This window comes from Salmo trutta, chromosome 33 (genome assembly GCF_901001165.1).
Source record: "Salmo trutta chromosome 33, fSalTru1.1, whole genome shotgun sequence".
Taxonomy (NCBI): Eukaryota; Metazoa; Chordata; class Actinopteri; order Salmoniformes; family Salmonidae; genus Salmo; species Salmo trutta.
Window position 1 is genome coordinate 292,019 of NC_042989.1, and position 21,396 is coordinate 313,414.

At 40.4% G+C, this 21,396-nt stretch overlaps 1 pseudogene; it reads left to right on the top strand.

Annotated features, from left to right (window-relative positions):
• The window catches only part of LOC115172184 (BRISC and BRCA1-A complex member 2-like), a 157,311-nt pseudogene that overhangs the window by 17,921 nt on the left and 117,994 nt on the right, over nt 1–21,396 (top strand).

Here is a 21,396-nt window from a genome sequence, read left to right on the forward strand (position 1 = left end):
CACGCGATGACTAGATCAAGCTTGTGTGACTACAAATTTGTTGGATACATTTACTGTTTGTTTTGGTTGTGTTTCAGATGATTTTGCCCAATAGAAATGAATGGTAAATAATTTTGTCGTCACTTTTATTGTAAATAAAATATATAATATATTTCTAAACACTTCTACATTAATGTGGATGCTACCATGATTATGGATTGTCCTGAATGAATTGTGAATAATGATGAGTCATGGTAGCAAATACTAAGCTTTTTACTACTTTAATATGCAAGTGAATTTGTTCCAATACTTTTTGTAAAATGGGGGGGAAACGGTTCACCCGATATGGATGAAAATACCCTCAAATTAAAGCTGACGGTCTTTAACCTCATAGTCATTGTATAATTTCAAATCCAAAGTGCTGGTATGCAGAGCCAAAACAACAACATTTGTCACTGTCCCAAGACTTTTGGAGCTGGATATTGACCAAGTTCTAGCCTATTCAATCCCACTACTCTGTTAACCTCTATGGGCTAGGTGGCACCAAATCGTCCCACCTACGTAACAGCCAGTTGAATCCTGTGGCGCGATTTTCAAAACGTTTGAAATGCTATTACTTCAATTTCTCAAACATATGACTATTTTACAGCTATTTAAAGACAAGACTCTCGTTAATCTAACCACACTGTCCGATTTCAAAAAGGCTTTACAACGAAAGCAAAACATTAGATTATGTCAGCGGAGTACCCAGCCAGAAATAATCAGACACCCATTTTTCAAGCTAGCATATAATGTCACAAAAACCCAAACCACAGCTAAATGCAGCACTAACCTTTGATGATCTTCATCAGATGACACACCTAGGACATTATGTTATACAATACATGCATGTCTGTTCAATCAAGTTCATATTTATATAAAAAAACAGCTTTTTACATTAGCATGTGACGTTCAGAAAAAGCATACCCCCCGCAAACTTCCGGGGAATTTACTAACAATTTACTAAATTACTCACGATAAACATTCACAAAAAGCATAACAATTATTTTAAGAATTATAGATACAGAACTCCTCTATGCACTCGATATGTCCGATTTTAAAATAGCTTTTCGGATGAAGCACATTTTGCAATATTCTAAGTACATAGCCCAGCCATCACGGGCTAGCTATTTAGACACCCGGCAAGTTTAGCCTTCATCAAAATCATATTTCCTATAAGAAAAATGGTCTTACCTTTCCTGTTCTTCGTCAGAATGCACTCCCAGGACTTCTACTTCAATAACAAATGTAGGTTTGGTCCCAAATAATCCATCGTTATGTTCCATCAGCGACGTTTTGTTCGTGCGTTCTAGACACTATCAGAATGGTAAATCACGGTCGTGCGCATGGCACAGAACGTGACAAAAAAATTCTAAATATTCCATTACCGTACTTCGAAGCATGTCAACCGCTGTTTAAAATAAATTTTTATGCAATTTATCTTGTAGAAAAGCGATAATATTCCGATCGGGAATCTGCCTGTCTGTAAACAGAGGGAAAGACGGCGGCGGGGCAGGTCACGCGCCTAAGCCTTTGTCCTCTGATAGACCACTTAGCAAAAGCTCTCGTGTGTTTCAGCCAGGGCTTTGAATTACGTCATTCAGGTTTTTCCCGGGCTCTGAGACCCCATTGGAGACGTGTGAAGTGTCACGTAACAGCAGAGATCCTGAGTTTTTGGAAGAGATGTCAAAGAAAGCAAATAAATGGTCAAACAGGCCACTGTTTGACCACTGAAACTTTAGGGTGTTTTCTATCCATATATAATAAGTATATGCATATTCTAGTTACTGGGTAGGATTAGTAACCAGATTAAATCGGGTACGTTTTTTATCCGGCCGTGTAAATACTTCCCCCTAGCCCCAACAGGTTAAATTCTGTATAGCAATATTGACTATTCTGTGCCAATACTGACTATGGCAAATTTAGCATTTTAAATGTTTAAGTCTTACTGTAAATGGGCAGTTTGGTTGTTAGTGGAATGTGTGTTGTTCCTTGTGCATCATGATGATGTTTCTGAACAAGTGTGCACCTGTAATCACATGTTCTCATTCTTTCATAACAGTACATAACATGTTCATAACAGGTCCATTTCATCACAGCTTACTTTAATACAGAGTGTTAAATAACAGAGTGATTGGACTAATAGCCAGGAGCGTGTGAATGTTGATGCATGTGGTCATCAATGGTACCTTATCGCATCAGCTAGAATCAAAGTAGGCCTGATTGTGTTGACCTAAGGTCTTAATTCAGTTGAATCAGCATTGTGGTATATACATTTTCCCCATCTTCTGTAGAATCAACTTCTTATTTTTTATAAGAAGTGTTTGTGTGTGCTCGCTGCTCGAGTAGTAAACATTGCTATGGTGGTCTGAATTGAATTCCTTAACTTGTTGTGTGAAAGCTGTGACAAAGCTGACGTGATAATTCTGTTCTTTCTCAGGGGACATCATATTCAATGCACAGGATCCAGAACTGCCTCCAGACTTCATATTTGGGGAGGACACGGAATTCCTGCCAGAACCCTCGGAACTCCTGGTGAGTACAATTCCCCAACTCACTCATTTCCCACACCTCACTCATTTCCCACAATTCCCCACAGCTCTGTTTCCTCACCCTGGTCTAGTGTGAACGACTCACTCAAGTTACTGCTCAGACAGATTGTGTGGTGAGCATTAGAAGGCAGATGGCTCTGGTTTGCTGTCCACATCCTTGGGCCATTCTGTTGTTTTGACGCCCTTTTATCTAGAACTCAAGTCCTGGTATTGATATGTGAGGATGAGTCAACAGCCATATTGATCCCATGACATCCAGTGTTCTGTTGAAAAGGCGTTGGTGCATTGTGTAATCGCTTCTTCTGTATGTGCTGGCCTGCATATCCCGCCCTTCTGCAAAAAAATGTTGATTGCACCAGGCTAATTTGCAATTGGCAATGAGTCAGTAACTAATCCCATCAGATTGCTTAGAAATGGTTTCCTTATACATTCAGTAAAAAATATTCTAAGATTGTTGCATGATGAGCTTAGATTGCTCAGATGCTAAGCCACTCAGATGTTTAGACTCACAAACACATACAGCAATCCCTGGAACTTTCTATTGCAGGTTGCTAGTAGGGATGGGCGTATTCAAATATCCGAACAGATGTTAGTATTTGATTACCTGGGATATACATTTTTCATTCAAAAAAATGGGCCTATTTTAACAATGACAAGGCTTTATCTAAAATTAAATACAAGAATCTATGTGACATTGCTACATAGCCTACAACGATAGACCATTACATGCTTTATGACAGTTTTTATGAGTACGTCCCATTAAAAACTACGCACTGGTAGGCACATCCATTTCACACCTGTAGCTTGTTGTTATTGTCGGTCAATCCAAGATCAAAGCGGTGTTAGTCAGGCTCCATGTGTAGCAAGTGAAGTGGGAGATTTCTAATCAATGCAAAATTGAATTAATTACGGATTAAGTCTGCTAAATCAAAAGGAGTAGGCTAGAATGATCAACTAACAGGTAGGCTGTTTAATATGAATGGAGTTGTTGGGCTGCAATTTCTGAGGCTGGTAAATCTAATGAACGTTTCCTCTGCAGCAGAGGTAACTCTTGGTCTTCCTTTCCTGTGGCGGTCCTCATGAGAGCCAGTTTCATCATAGCACTTGATGGTTTTTGCGACTAGACTTGAAGAAACATTCAAAGTTATTTTCTGGATTGACTGACCTTCATGTAAAGTAATGATGGATAGTCGTTTCGCTTTGCTTATTTGAGCTGTTCTTGCCATTATATGGACTTAGCCCTATTTGGTAAAATACCATCTTCTGAATACCACCCCTACCTTGTCACAACACAACTGATTGGCTAAAACACATTCCACAAATTAACTTTTAACAAGGCACACTAAAATATAAAATATATTTTGATTTGTTGAACACTTTTTGCGTTATTACATGATTCCATGTGTGTTATTTAATAGTTTTGATGTCTTCACTATTATTCTACAATGTAGAGTCAAAATTAAGAAAATCCCTTGGAAGGGTAGGTGTGTCAACTTTTGATTGGTACTATACAGTTGAAGTCAGAAGTTTACATACAACTTTGGAAGTATGCTTGGGGTCATTGCCCATTTGGAAGACCCATTTGCAACCAAGCTTTAACTTCCTGACTGATGTCTTGAGATGTTGCTTCAATATATCCACATAATTTTCTTCCTCATGATGCCATCTATTTTGTGAAGTGCACCAGTCGCGCCTGCAGCAAAGCACCCCCACAACATGATGCTGCCACCCCCGTGCTTCACGGTTGGGATGGTGTTCTTCGGCTTGCAAGCCTCCCCCTTTTTCCTCCAAACATAACAGTGGTCATTATGGCCAAACAGTTCTATTTTTGTTTCATCAGACCAGAGGACATTTCTCAAAAAAGTGTGATCTTTGTCCCCGTGTGCAGTTGCAAACTGTAGTCTGGCTTTTTTGGGGCGGTTTTAGAGCAGTGGCTTCTTCCTTGCTGAGAGGCCTTTCAGGTTATGTCAATATAGGACTCGTTTTACTGTGGATATAGATACTTTTGTACCTGTTTCCTCCAGAATCTTCACAAGGTCCTTTTCTACTGTTCTGGGATTGATTTTGCACTTATCGCACCAAAGTACATTAAAGTACATTAATCTCTAGGAGACAGAACGCGTCTCCTTCCTGAGTGGTATGACGGCTGCGTAGTCCCATGGTGTTTATACTTGTGTACTATTGTTTGTACAGATGAACGTGGTACCTTCAGGCATTTGGAAATTACTCCCAAGGATGAACCAGACTTGTGGAGATCCACAATGTTTTTTTCTGAGGTTGTGGCTGATTTCTTTTGATTTTCCCATGATGTCAAGCAAAGAGGCGCTGAGTTTGAAGCTAAGCCTTGAAATATATCCACAGGTATACCTCCAATTGACTCAAATTATGTCAATTAGCCTATCAGAAGCTTCTAAAGCCATGACATCATTTTCTGGAATTTTCCAAGCTGTTTAAAGGCACAGTCAACTTAGTGTATGTAAACTTCTGACCCACTGGAATTGTGATACAGTGAATTATAAGTGAAATTATCCATCTGTAAACAATTGTTGGAAAAATTACTTGTGTCATGCACAAGGTAGATGTCCTGACTGACTTGCCAAAACTATAGTTTGTTAAAACCTGTTGGGGATAGGGGGCAGTATTTGCACGGCCGGATAAAAAACGAACCCGATTTAATCTGGTTATTACTACTGCCAAGAAACTAGAATATGCATATAATTATTGGCTTTGGATAGAAAACACCCTAAAGTTTCTAAAACTGTTTGAATGGTGTCTGTGAGTATAACAGAACTCATATGGCAGGCAAAAACCTGAGAAGATTCCTTACAGGAAGTGCCCTCTCTGACCATTTCTTGGGCTTCTACACTCTCTTTATTGAAAACTGAGGATCTCTGCTGTAACGTGACACTTCCTACGGCTCCCATAGGCTCTCAGAAGGCGGCAAAACGCTGAATGATGCCTTTGGAGCCCCTGGCTGAAAAACAGCGCATTTGGATAGTGGTCGATCTGAGAACAATGAGACTGAGGCGCGTGCACGAGGCATAACCATGTTTTTATTTTTTCGTCTTTGAACGAAAACAGGGTTTCCCGGTCAGAATATTATCGCTTTTTTACGAGAAAAATCGCATAAAAATTGATTTTAAACAGCGGTTGACATGCTTCGAAGTACGGTAATGGAATATTTAGATTTTTTTTTTCACAAAACGCGTCGGGCGCGTCACCCTTCGGATAGTGTCTTGAACGCACAAACAAAACAGAGGATATTTGAACATAACTATGGATTATTTTGAACCAAACCAACATTTGTTATTGAAGTAGAAGTCCTGGGAGGGCATTCTGACGAAGAACAGCAAAGGTAATCACATTTTTCTAATAGTAAATCGGAGTTTGGTGAGGGCCAAACTTGGTGGGTGTCAAAATAGCTAGCCCGTGATGGCTGGGCTATCTACTCAGAATATTGCAAAATGTGCTTTTGCCGAAAAGCTATTTTAAAATCGGACATAGCGATTGCATAAAGGAGTTCTGTATTTATAATTCTTAAAATAATTTATGTTTTTTGTGAACGTTTATCGTGAGTAATTTAGTAAATTCACCGGAAGTTTGCGGTGGGTATGCTAGTTCTGAACGTCACATGCTAATGTAAAAAGCTGGTTTTTGATATAAATATGAACTTGATTGAACAAAACATGCATGTATTGTATAACATAATGTCCTAGGAGTGTCATCTGATGAAGATCATCAAAGGTTAGTGCTGCATTTAGCTGTGGTTTGGGTTTATGTGACATTATATGCTAGCTTGAAAAATGGGTGTCTGATTATTTCTGGCTGGGTACTCTGCTGACATAATCTAATGTTTTGCTTTCGTTGTAAAGCCTTTTTGGAATCGGAAAGTGTGGTTAGATTAACGAGAGTCTTGTCTTTAAAATGGTGTAAAATAGTCATATGTTCGAGAAATTGAAGTAATAGCATTTCTAAGGTATTTGAATAACGCGCCACGGGATTCCACTGGCTGTTGAGTAGGTGGGACGATTTCGTCCCACATACCCTAGAGAGGTTTTAACAAGGCTTTTTTGGAGTGGTTGAAAAACATGTTTTAATGACGTAATCTAAGTGTATGTATACTTCTGACTTCAACTGTTCTTGAAATTATAGATTGTCAACTTTATACACAGACAATGAATGCAATATCTACCGTATTGAAACTGAATATATAAATATTGAATTTGAATATTCAGTTATATTCATTCAATTCAGTTTCAAATCATGAAATCCAAGATGAATTTATGAATTAAATGATTCAATTTGTGCATTACAAATAAAAAAACATTTCTTCAATTCAAATTCAATATCCTTATACAAATTCAAAATTAAGTGGCTTAGCAGTCGTCTGTGAGTTAAGTTCTGAGTAGTTGGAAGACAGAGCATTTTACATGGGCTTAATACACCAACACAATCTAGGAACAAACATATCACCTCAATCATTGGTTTTCCTGAGAAATTCACCAGCACACACACACCTGATGATATGGTACAGTAATAAGAATACATTAAAGGCAAGAGTTTAATGGCAACCAGGAATTGGACATAGGGTTGGGCGCTAACTTGTTAATATTGCTTTGTCCCTGTGGAAAACTCACTGCTGGAAATGTTTCAAAGACGACGGATGCCAGACGAGATGCTAAGAGGCTTGGCAAGAGGCTTTTGTTACTGTTGCTTTTACTACAGGGTCTTAAAGTTTTCCACATGGCTATTTCTAAAGCCACCTAAGAGGGAGAAGTTAAATTCTCCAGCCTGTGTCAGAGTCTGGGAGACAAGTGGGGAATAATTGCTTACTGTCTCATAAACCAGCTGCGCACATAAGGGGAAGAACATCATCGCGCCATTGCTTGGCAGCCCCACTTTGTTTACTATCGCTGTCTTTCTGGCCATGTTTTCATAATCCCAACTTTTTCTCTCCCCGGGATGTTTCCGCTCTCTAATTCCATAAAACCCTGTTTTCCTAACGTTTCGGTCCATTTGCCATTTCCCACCATTGACTCGTAAGCAGACCTCCCCTTCGCCAGTAATCGTTATGAATCAGTTTTACGAACTGGAAACTGCAAGGTAGGACTTTGGGAAGAGCTAAAAGTGAACAACTGAACTAGGTGACAGAGCAACTTATTTCCTCATTGGAAGAAGAACTTGCAGCAGCTGCATAAACCACCTTTTGACTTACCTTTGAACAACTATAGTGTTAGGATTTCCCTTCATTGGAACTAAGGGGCCTAGCCCAAACCATGAAAAGCAGCCCCAGACCATTATTCCTCATCCACCAAACTTTACAGTTGGCTCTATGCATTTGGGCAGGTAGCGTTCTCTAGGCGTCCACCAAACCCAGATGTGTCTGTCGGATTGCCAGATGGTGAAGCGTGATTCATCACTCCAGAGTACATGTTTCTACTGCTCCAGTGTCCAATGGTGGCGAGCTTTACACCACTCCGGGCCGACACTTGGCATTGCGGATGGTGATCTTAGGCTTGTGTGCTTGTGTGTTGCTGCTCGGCCATGAAAACCCATTTTAAAATATGAAAACCCCTGAACAGTTATTGTGCTGACGTTGCTTCCAGAGGCAGTTTGGAACTTGGTAGTGAGTGTTGCAACCGAGCATTGATGATTTTTAAGTGCTACGCGATTCAGCACTTGGCGGTCCCGTTCTGTGAGCTTGTAGCCTACCACTTCGCAGCTGAGCTGTTGCTCCTAGACGTTTCCAATTCACAATAACAGCACTTACATTTGACCGGGGCAGCTTTAGAAGGGCAGAAATTTGACAAACTGACTTGCTGGAAAGGTGTTATCCTATGACGTTGCCGCGTTGAAAGTCACTAAGCTCTTCAGTAAAGCCATTTAAAAAATGTTTGACATTTTTATTTATTTCACCTTTATTTAACTAAGCAAGTCAGTTAAGAACAAATGGGACTCCCAATCACGGCCGGATATGATGCAACCTGGATTCGAACAAGGGACTGCAGTGACGCGTCTTGCACTGAGATGCAGTGCCTTCGACCGCTGCGCCACTCGGGAGCCCCATTCTACTACTGCCAATGTTTGTCTATGGAGATTGCATGGCTGTGTGCTCGATTTTATACAACAGTCAGCAACGGGTGTGGCTGAAATAGCCGAATCCACAAATTTGAATGGGTCCACATTGTTTTGTGTGTATATATAGTGTAGCATTACAGTGGGGTTTATACAGACACATATATGTAGTTTGGCTCACTGTCCAATTGTTGCATTCATCTTTAGATTTCAGATAGAGATTTGGGCCAAACAGATTTGCTTGGGGCATGCACTCAGGACAGGAAGCCAAAACCCTTACAAGTGTGCAGCAAGTGTAGGCTACACAAATCATGTACGTACACACACTTCAATACACAAATGGATCTGGGTCTTTCCAATGCTGGGTCTTGCCAAAGCCCACCACTCAAACACGTGCTAATGAACTCAACCATTAATCACATCGCACACTCTTGACCAAACAACACCCCATTTAGGTAACAAAGATGTCAACAACGAGGCGCTGAGATTTTCCATTTAATCAAAATGTCCCAACACGTACCTTTTTTTACCCATACACAAGCAAGTCAATATAAACATGGACTTAAAGTGCATTGAGTGAATTGTTATTGTCCTTGGAACTGCCATGCTTTTTTTACACTCAAGGGGGGTAAACATTTCTTTTCTCAGGGTCTTGCAGTATTCCTGACGTCTCAGCTAAATGTTTGTCTTGTTTACAGTGTTAGTAGCCTACTCCATTGTGTGTTTTTGGCCCTCTTGTAAGTCTGTCACTTTTCACTATTGAAGCTGTGTAACATTATAACCTATCTGTGTAATTTTAATGAAGGGCAATGTTGAAACTACAATGGGAAGTTCAAAACTAAGTGATAACCAAAAGTTGGCTTAATGATTTTAAGAGACGCACTGTATAGTAGAGAATTTCACATGGAGATGATCACAAGCAGATACTTGACAAAGCTTGTTTTGTGAGGCCGTTTGGTTCACTCGTTTAGTTGACCTTTAAAACATATTTTGATAACTTATTGATGAGATAAAATGCAAATCAATACTAACAATGTTGGCCTCATCAACTCAGGGGACATCGTAACCTTGACGCCTAGTATCACTAAGTTCACAGGGCAAAGCTGAGATGAAGCCTAAGCTTGGCTAATTGACAGTCCTAGTCTCTTAAATGTAATGGCAAAATGTAGATTTCCGCCTAAATAGACATACCCAAAAGTAACGGCTATTCATGTGTAATTACATGATTCTGACATGCAACAACTTGGTATATTTGGAAAGAAGACTTCTGGGAGATTTATGAGGAAATGATCAGAAGATAGGAGTTACATAATTCAGAATACACAAGATCAAGCAGAAAGAATGAAAACAGCTAGAAATAGGCAGATGTTTCAGTAAGTTGTGTCAGGTGTGGTCACTGGACCAAGTATCCCTAAACCTTCCCAAAGTGGCATATGTGTGTACAATTAGATAATTCCAGTGCTATTACATATTTGCGATCCCTAAATGCTATTTGTTCAGTATAAAATCATAATTTCTACCATATCAACCTCACTCAAACATTGTGGTGGTGTTATGGGGTATCCAGGGTACATTCAAGTGTCCTTTCAACCTCTCCAAAGTGTCCGAATGTGATAATTGCACTGTTTTTGCTCACTGGATGTGCCTAAAAGTTAGTGATCACTATAAAAACTAAGTTTCTACAACACCAACCTTTCTCAAACATTGTTGTGGTGTCGGGGTACATACAGGGGATATCCAAGTGTTTTTCCAAACTCTCCAAAGTGCCTGAACTTTTAGCCTAGGCATATCCAATGTATTGGTCCCACATACAAATGAACTGTTTACAAAAACAATATAAAAGCGACAGATATACAGTACTAGTCAAAAGTTTGGACACCTACTCATTCAAGGGATTTTCTTTATTTTTATTATTTTCTACATTGTAAAATAAACGTGATGACATCAAAACTATGAAATAACATATGGAATCATGTGGTAACTAAAAAAGTGTTAAACAAATCAAAATTTATTTTAGGTTTTAGATTCTAAAAAGTAGCCACCCTTTGCCTTGATGACAGCTTTGCACACTCTTTGCATTCTCTCAACCAGCTTCACCTGGAATGCTTTTCCAACAGTCTTGAAGGAGTTCCCACACATGCTGAGCGCTTGTTGGCTGCTTTTCCTTCACTCTGCAGTCCAACTCATCCCAAACCTTCTCAATTGGGTTGAGGTCGGGTGATTGTGGAGGCCAGGTCATCTGATGCAGCAATCCATCACTCTCCTTCTTGGTCAAATAGCCCTTACAGAGCCTGGAGGTGTGTTGGGTTATTGTCCTGTTGGAAAAACAAATGATAGTCCCACTAAGCAGGCAACATCATATTTTTGATGGGCAAAGATAGTCACTCGGTGGACATTTGATGTTGCCATTAAGTCAAATGGCTAGATTTGTTCCTAGAGACTTAATAATTAATTTGATATGTAGCTATAGCTCAAACACAGACCAAATCGAAGCTTACCTTTTGTAAGATTTTTGCTGTTTGGTGAAAACGTTGTGAAAATAAACATTTTGACTCTCGAGGATGGTGATCAATAACGGTAGGTCACAGGCAGACAAATAAGATATCCTCATGATCTGTGGAGTCCCGGCTTTGGTGTGTATCAACGTATTCCGTGTTTATTTTGTTTATGCTTCACAACGCTAACCGGAATGTAGGTAGCAGCCATCTTGAAATTAGGTCATCGGCTCAACCTGCCCTAATATATTTGTATGCCCATATAGTGTATTAAGTCACACCAAAGATTTGAAGGCACCGATCAATAGCCAAGATACTCAGCTTTCCGCAGATATCCTGCTTTTGCAGATGGGGGCTACCGTTCTCACCAGACTGAATTAAATCAAATAAAAACAAATAGGGTCCCCAAATATGGGGAGTTTACATTTAAGAGGCTAGACAGGTAGGCCTATGTTTTATGGTGCAATGCAACACACACTAAAGCCCCACTATAGTGCAGGGCTGTCTGGGAATATCTTTTCAGGCTTATCCCGAAGCCAGTTATCATCAGCATGACCACAAAGTTCATTAGGTCAGATGTTTTTGATACTTTACTTCTCAAGAACTCCACAATTTCAGAAATCCTCAAACCGCTTTCCCAAAGAAGCCCTTTTAGTACATAAACCACCACCCAGAATGATGAAAGAGACTCTATAGGCATAAATAGAAGGCACATTAAAAGCCACATGTGGTCACTAGACACAGAGCCACAGCAACACATCATCACCTGTTTTTGACAGATGATTTCATACATACTCCTTCAGAACCACAAAATGAGGGGAGGCCATTTTGAGCAGACAATACACTACTTATTATGTCCATTATGATTAAAGGTCTATAGGTCTAAGAAGCTAGCTTCTGGGTTATGAAGATGGAAGATTATGACTGGAATACATGTTATGCCTATTGTGGTTTGGTATTACCAGGTATAAGCTGCTTGTAAGCAGGTAGCCTACCTACAAAGTTTGTGTTTGTGTTTGCTTGTTGGCAGTGTCCTGACATTCTGCATCACCCAGCCCATATGTATTACCCATCAAGGCCACTGCCTTACAGTTCCTAACCTCAGACATATTACACACTTTTAATTGGTTCTAATCTCTTCAACCCTGGCAACCGGCTCCATAAGTCTATATAAGAAATACTGTATACCACATAAGGGAAAGAAAAATGGATTTATAAGGAAAGAGTCACTGGCTCATATGACCTAGAATTGAAACCAATGGGACTTACTGTAGTATTACCCTGTTTACTGTAATCATCCCTTTACTAGGCTGACACCACATAATAATGGCCGCAGCGAATGGAATGGTTTCCATGTGTTTGATGTATTTGATACCATTACAGTTATTCTGCTCCAGCCATTACCACGAGCCCGTCCTCCCCAATTAACGTGCCACTAACCTCCTATGGCTGACACATTTTGTAGCGCCATAACCTAACGACTCAATGTTTGTGTTTTTAATTGGTGGCTATATGCCTCCTGAACAAAGAGCGGTTATATTCTGTAATATGTGATGTAATTACAGCCATGGGAAACACTTAGCGAAAGATGAAGCACATTCGAAATGAGGCAAATGGGGGAGATAAGTAGGCCCTAAATGGAGCTGTGCTGGTCTAAGGTCGAGACTAGACTTACCAGTGGTTTGTTACTTTCTGGGCGGGGGTGGATTGAGACTGATCTTGCTTACCGTCCCACCTGGCTAACATCCGGTGAAATTGCGGAGCGTGAAATTCAAACTACAGAATTATAAATATTTAACTTTCATAAAATCACAAGTGTAATACATCAAAATAAAGCTTAACTTCTTGTTAATCCAGCCGCTGTGTCAGATTTCAAAAAGGCTTTACGGCGAAAGCACACCATGCGATTATCTGAGGACAGCACCCTGCATACAAAAGCATGAAAAACATATTTCAACCAGGCAGGTGCGACACGAAAGTCAGAAATAGCGATATAATAAATGCCTTTCCTTTGATGATCTTCTTCTGTTGGCACTCCAAAAGGTCCCAGATACATCACAAATGGTCCTTTTTTGTTTGATAATATCCTTCTTTATATCCATAAAAACTCAGTTTAGCTGGCACGCTTCAGTCAATAATCCACCCAGTTTCCCTCCATCAAAATGCATACAAAATGAATCCCAAACATTACTAATAAACTTTTCCAAACAAGTCAAACAACGTTTATAATCAAACCTTAGGTACCCTAATACGTAAGTAAACGATCAAATTTAAGACTGAGAATCATTATTGTCTTTACCAGAGAAAAATACCAAAGAACGCGCTCTCTTTCACGCGCTTGGAAACACTACAAATAAAATGGGAGCCACCTAGAAAAACGACCATTTCTGGCTCATTTTTCCAAAAACCAGCATGAAACTCTTTCTAAAGACTGTTGACATTAGTGGAAGCCCTAGGAACTGCAATCTGGGAGGATTTCACCTTATAATAAAAGTGGCAGCCATTGAAAACAGTGGGAGGTTGAATTTGTTTTGGGGGGGGATGGTTTGTCCTCGGGGTTTCGCCTGCCATATCAGTTCTGTTATACTCGCATAGTTGTAACAGTTTTAGAAACTTTAGAGTGTTTTCTCTCCAAATCTACAAATTATATGCATATCCTAGCTTCTGGACCTGAGTAACAGGCAGTTTACTTTGGGCACGCTTTTCATCCGGACGTGAAAATACCGCCCCCCTAGCCCGAAGAGGTTTTAATTGTCAACACTTGGTCCTGAATGCAATTACATGCTAGCATGACTAGTAGCTAACGTTAGCCAGCTAGAGCTAGCTACGTAGCACTGGTATATGCTGTTGACAATAGTGCATAGTAGGTAGTTCATAAATATTTAAAAACACAACTATTTTTGGAGTTATAGGTAACCAGTCCATGACTACAACTAAGTTACTAAATCTTTGACTGCACTACATTGTTACGTTGGTGATTTAAAAACTCGTGCTGCCTACCCTTTAACAGCAGTTCTGTTCCAATGTGGTTTCTTTGCACTCTACATTGCATAATAGAGCTCTAAACAGCACAACATGAATGCCTTGTGGCCTGACTTGTCTTCCTATTTGAGGTTATACCTCGTTACTACCCTTTCAAATTACCATCAGTAGCCCCCATCCAAGTCTATAAAGTTCCCTTGGCAGTCCCTGTGTTCTAATTGTTTCCTCTTGAGGCTACCATTTTCCAGCAGTCCATTGTGGGCTATTCGGCCAATAGAAGAGGCCTATCGGCCACACTCCTGGCAGCCGGCCCCAAGTCTCTTAGTTCTTATAGGTAAAATCCTAAATGGGGTCCTTGGGATGTTCCAACTGTGACGTCACCCCATTGAAGTTGAAATGTAAAACAGTTAAGGTTAGATAAGGGTTATGGGTAGGGACATCCCAGGTAACCAGGATAGCACAAACCATTGTTGTAGAGTGGCTTGAGAGGAGAGGGACTGAGCTCCACAATGGATAGTGGCATGGCCGTATGCACACACCCAAGCCTGATGACAGGAATATGATGAAGAATGACCACTAGGGAGCTGCTGGGAAGACTGAGGAAGGCGAGGAAACTGACAGGAAGGGAGAAGAGGAAGATGACTAATTTAGTCATGTGGCAGACTATGTAGTAGTGTACTAGACTGCATGCTGGTTCAAATTCAGAGGTCAAAACAGATTTTAATTTGAAATAGTAGCCTGAAAAGTGGTCTGTTCTCTAGTTTTTAACCCACATATAAACTTTACTGAAACAAAAATGGCCAATTTCAGGTTTAAATTCCAGGGTTAGTACAGGTACAGATCAATCTTCAAAGTCATGACGAAGTGTTTGTTTATACAGTTGAAGTCGGAAGTTTACATACACCTTAGCCAAATACATTTAAAGTCAGTTTTTCACAATTCCTGACATTTAATCCTAGTAAAAATTCCCTGTCTTAGGTCACTTAGGATCTCCACTTTATTTTAAGAATGTGAAATGTCAGAATAATAGTAGAGTGATTTATTTCAGCTTTTATTTCTTTCATCACATTCCCAGTGGATCAGAAGTTTACATACACTCAATTAGTATTTGGTAGCTTTGCCTTTAAATTGTTTAACTTGGGTCAAACGTGTCGGGTAGTCTTCCACAAACCTTCCCACTATACATTTGATAAATTTTGGCTCATTCCTCCTGACAGTGCTGGTGTAACTGAGTCAGGTTTGTAGGCCTTCTTGCTCGCATATATGTTTTTTCAGTTCTGCCCACAACTTTTCTATAGGATTGAGGTCAGGGCTTTGTGATGGCCACTCCAATACCTTGACTTTGTTGTCCTTAAGCCATTTTGCCACAACTTTGGAAGTATCCTTGGGGTCATTGTCCATTTGGAAGACCCATTTGCGACCAAGCTTTAACTTCCTGACTTATGTCTTGAGATGTTGCTTCAATATATCCACATCATTTTCCTTGCTCATGATGCCATTTGTTTTGTGAAGTGCACCAGTCCCTCCTGCAGCAAAGAACCCCCACAACATGATGCTGCCACCCCCGTGCTTCACGGTTGGGATGGTGTTCTTCGGCTTGCAAGCCTCTCCCTTTTTCCTCCAAACATAACGATGGTCATTATGGCCATCAGACCAGATGACATTTCTCCAAAAAGTACGATCTTTGTCCACATGTGCAGTTGCAAACCGTAGTCTGGCTTTTTTATGGCGGTTTTAGAGCAGTGGCTTTTTCCTTGCTGAGTGGCCTTTCAGGTTATATCGATATAGGACTCATTTTACTGTGGATATAGATACTTTTGTACCTGTTTCCTCCAGCATCTTCACAAGGTCCTTTGCTGTTGTTCTGGGATTGATTTGCACATTTCACACCAAAGTACGTTCATCTCTAGAAGACAGAACGCGTCTCCTTCCTGAGCGGTATGACGGCTCCATGGTGTTTAAAGGTGCGTACTATAAACAATTGTTGGAAAAATGACTTGTCTTGTGCAAAGTAGATGTCCTTACCGACTTACCACAACTATAGTTTGTTAACAAGAAATTTGTGGAGTGTTTGAAAATCGAGTTTTAATGACTCCAACCTAAGTGTATGTAAACTTCTGACTTCAACTGTATAACACAGTATATGTTTTGGTGATTTTTCTGTAAAGCAGCATCTGCAGTTTAAACTACCCATGTCTACAGTGTAGAGGTCACAAACCACAACAGGCCGTCTGAAACTGTTCTGCAGTCATCGCAATAATTATCCTCCGTGTGACTGACACAAGTTGTAATGTTGGAAAAAGATTAAGGCGTAGAGGTTGAGACAGTTTGCAGACTCTCACAAGAGAAGTGCTCGTTGTATTAGATTGAAAATAGTATTTCAATCAATACTTTATGCCACTGTGAGTTGGAGTCAGAATTTGACCAAGTATTTTTGTACAGAAGTACAACATTATTTTCTGTCAGTATTCTTCACATTTGGTCAACCGGATTACAAACATCTACTTGTTCAAGGTTATTTACTCATAAACAACAGTCATCTGTACAGGCTACACTTATCCATACTCCCTACGCTCCCTCTGCCCTCTACCTCCACTCGTCTGCCCCTCTGTCCCTCTCTGTCTGTAATTAGTAATTAGTCTGGTTGGGACCTGCCCAGACCTCTGCTGAAACAGCCCCTTGGCCTGGGAGTTTCCCTAGTGTTTTATGTCTCAACCAATGTCAATCAAGTTTCAATAAAATGTATTTCATGAAGCCCTTTTTACATCTGCAGTTGTAACAAAGTGCTATACAGATACCCAGTCTAAAACCCCAAAGAGCAAGCAATCCAGATGTAGAAGCGTAGTGGCTAGGAAAAACTATCTAAAAAGGCAGGAACCTAGGAAGAAACCTAGAGAGGAACCAGGCTCAGAGGGGTGGCCAGTCCTTTTCTGGCTGTGCCAGGTGGAGATTATAAGCGTACAAGGCCATTTAGGCCAGATCCGTTCTTCAAGACGTTCAAACGTTCGTACATGACCAGCAGGTTCAAATAATATCCACAGTGGTTATAGAGGGTGCAGCAGTTTGACACCTCAGGAGTCTCGACCACTGTGTGTGTGTGCAGTGTGTGTGTGTGCACGTGTTTGTGACAGCAGTGAATGTGTGTGCGACTGTGCGTGTGTTTACCTGTGTCACCTCCATGTCCTCTTTCTCTTGCCATAGATCCCAGCTTGTTCCCACGTGTCCTCTCAGACAACACAGCTTATTGTCACAGAGACAGCAGGCTTCTCTGTCTAGCTCCAATCACAGCCCCCCCCCCCCCAAAAAAAAAGACCGGATAAGTCATTTGAATCAGTCATGATATGAGAGTAGCTAAGAGCGGCGATAGCGATAGCCCACTCACTCCACCCTGACTGACTCTGCATTGGGAATTACCCACATACAGGATGCACATTCCTAATAGCAAGTTGTATGTGGGACTTTTCATTTTGGTAAACCCCACATTTTTTCTTTAGACAAATCCAGGGCTTTCCAGCGTCGTTAGAGACACAACATCTGTCAGATGTAGATGCAACATGACAAAAAAACCCTTTGAAGCTGAGTTTTCCTTCTTTAAGGCAAGTATAAACATTAGTTGTTATGTCAGCTAAGGAAACATATTGGCTATCGCTGTCATCAACAACAACCGTCTGTTTTTCGTAAAGGGGAGAGCTTGCTACTCTTGAGTGCTTGCTTGTTTGTGTTAAGGACTGAAAAAAACAGTAATGGGATTTAGAATTACATGTTCTCTGCCTGTTGCTTATAACCAAGACATTTTAATGACAGATCGAAACTTCAGCTTATGAGACCTTGCTATGTGTTTTGAAGGTTACCTACCGTATGCTGACTGAACAAGATTGAAAAGCAACTAGGAAACTAGGCCATTTGAGAAAGTTACTGGACCCAAATGCATTGGGTGCATAACCCATCAGGGCGTCCACCCACGGTGCTCAAAATGACAGAAATCGCATTTAGATTATGGTAATGCTTTTTAACAGAACATCCAACTCCTCTAATGAAGAGGCCGATAAAACATAATTTTCAAACATTTGCAAAAATGCAATTAGAGGAAAAACATAATTCTAAAACGGCCCCCCTGATGCAAGCCGTTCCATATGTGACAGAGATGAAAATCTCTGTTAAAAACATAGAAAGAGGGGGAATTTAAAGATGCAACAACTAGGATGGGTTGCTAATATGACTAGGATTGTGCCTTTGACTTTTGGACAACAAAAGAAAGTTGATATGAAAACCAATAGAACAAGAGAGAAATGGCATATGAGTAAGTCTAAGTTTCCCCTTATAGTACATTTTATATATACATTTGCCGAAATTATATAATAACTAAAATAATTCTAAATACTTCACCAGAGAGCATGTCGCAGAGGAATTGAGGATCATTTGCTTCTTTAAAAAAATAGCTGTAGATTGTTTCAAATCATAAGCTCGTAGGCCTACGATGCCTATTTGGGAAGCCCGCAATTTGTGCAGCGTGCGTGGCAATAGACCTAGCTGATTAGCTGTCAGTGAAAAGCATCTAAAATATGTCTCAAGATAATGTGTCTTGAGTATAATTGAAAGTGTTGAGACAAGAAGAAGGGGAGGGGTGTGTGGCAAAGATATAGGCGTTTCTCTCTCCAGAATGCATGCTCAACGAAGTCTGTTTTTTACATCCATTGCAAATTATAATAGGTCCTCACAGTATTTGAAAAGTCTTTCCAATAATCTCCCCCTCTATTCAACAAGCCTAGGTGTGAAAGACCAAAATATAATGATCTGATGATCCCATATATCCAGTGGAAACGGCATAAAATACCTGCACACTTTTTCCTTGCACAAAAACAACTGCCTGTCCTGAGGCCCTAGATAAATTGTAAGCTTACCAAACTTGAAACTCACACGCCACCTAATTAAGTAATTGCCTATTGGTTAATTTGAAGCAAGGTAAGACATCAAATCAAATTTTATTAGTCACATGCGCCAAATACAACACCTTACAGTGAAATGCTTTTTTATGACCCCCCAACCAACAATGCAGTTAAAAAAAAAAATACAGATAAGAATGAGATAAAAGTAACAAGTCATTTAAGAACAGCAGTAAAATAACAATAGCGAGATTATATACAGGTGGAGTACCGACACAGAGTCAATGTGCGGGGGCACCGGTTAGTTGAGGTAGTATGTACATGTAGGTAGAATTATTAAAGTGACTGCATAGATGACAACAGAGAGTAGCAGTGGTGTAAAGAGGGGGTGAGGAGGCCACTGCAAATAGTCTGGGTAGCCATTTGACTAGATATTCAGGAGTATTAGAAGGGGTAGAAGCTGTTTAGAAGCCTCTTGGACCTAGACTTGGTGCTCCGGTACCGCTTGCCATGCGGTGAGCAGAGAGAGTCTATGACTAGGGTGGCTGGAGTCTTTGACAGTTTTTAGGTCCTTCCTCTGACACCACCTGGTATAGAGGTCCTAGATGGCAGGAAGCTTGGCCCCAGTGATGTACTGGGCCAGGGTGACCATAAAGCTGTAGTTTTGGCTACACGGCTGGAAATGGTTAAACTCTGAGACTATCGATCACTACAGAAGAAGAAGCAAACTCTAGACGACACTAGTCTGCACTAGTCTGCAGCTAGAAATTATGTACAGTGCTTTGCTAAAGTATTCATCCCCCTTGGCTTTTTTCCTATTTTGTTGCATTACAACCTGTAATTTAAATGGATTTTTATTTGGATTTCATGTAATGGACATACACAAAATAGTCCAAGTGAAAAACAATATATGTATATATGAATATATATACATATATATTACAAACGGAAAAGTGGTGGGTGCATATGTATTCACCCCCTTTGCTATGAAGCCCCTAAAATAAGATCTGGTGCAACCAATTACCTTCAGAAGTCACATAATTATTTAAATGAAGTCCACCTGTGTGCTATCTAAGTGTCACATGATCTCAGTATATATACACCTGTTCTGAAAGGCCCCAGAGTCTGCAACACCACTAAGCAAGGGGCACCACCAAGCAAGCGGCATCATGAAGACGAAGACCTCTCCAAACAGGTCAGGGACAAAGTTGAGCAGAAGTACAGATCAGGGTAGGGTTATAAAAACATATATGAAACTTTGAACATCCCACGGAGCAGCATTAAATCCATTATTAAATAAAATGGAAAGAATATGGCACCACAACAAACCTGCCAAGAGAGGGCCGCCCACCAAAACTCACGGACCAGGTAAGGAGAGCATTAATCAGAGAGGCAACAAAGAGACCAAAGATAACCCTGAAGGAGCTGCAAAGCTCCACAGCGGAGATTGGAGTATCTGTCCATAGGACCACTTTAAGCCATACACTCCACAGAGCTGGGCTTTATGGAAGAGTGGCCAGAAAAAAGCCATTCCTTAAAGAAAAAAATAAGCAAACAGGTTTGGTGAGACCAAAATTGAGCTTTTTGGCCATCAAGGAAAACACTATGTCTGGTGCAAACTCAACACCTCTCATCACCCCAAGATCCCCATCTCCACAGTGTAGCATGGTGGTGCCAGCATCATGCTGTGGGGATGTTTTTCATCGGCAGGGACTGGGAAACTGGTTAGAATTTAAGGAATTATGGATGGGGCTAAATACAGGGATATTCTTGAGGGAAACCTGTTTCTGTCTTCCAGAGATTTGAGACTGGGACGTAGGTTCACCTTCCAGCATGACAATGACCCTAAACATACTGCTAAAGCAACACTCGAGTGGGTTAAGAGGGAACATTTAAATGTCTTGAAATTGCCTAGTCAAAGCTCAGAACTCAATCCAATGTAGAATCTGTGATATGACTTAAAGATTGCTGTACACCAGTGGAACCCATCCAACTTGAAGGAGCTGGAGCAGTTTTGCCTTAAAGAGTGTGTAGAAATCCCAGTGTTTAGATGTGCCAAGCTTGTAGGGACATACCCCAAGAGACTTGCAGCTGTAATTGCTGCAAAAGGTGGCTCTACAAGGTATTGACTTTGGGGGGGTGAATAGCTATGCATGCTCAAGTTTTGTTTTTTATCTTATTTCTTGTTTGTTTCACAATAAAAAATATTTTGCATGTTCAAAGTGTTAGGCATGTTGTGTAAATCAAATGATACAACCCACCCCCAATTTTAATTCCAAGTTGTAAGGCAACAAAATAGGAAAAATGCCAAAGGGGGGTGAATACTTTTGCAAGCCACTGTAAACCTAGTACGAGAATACTGACAACCGCCGAAGCATCTATTCTATGAGA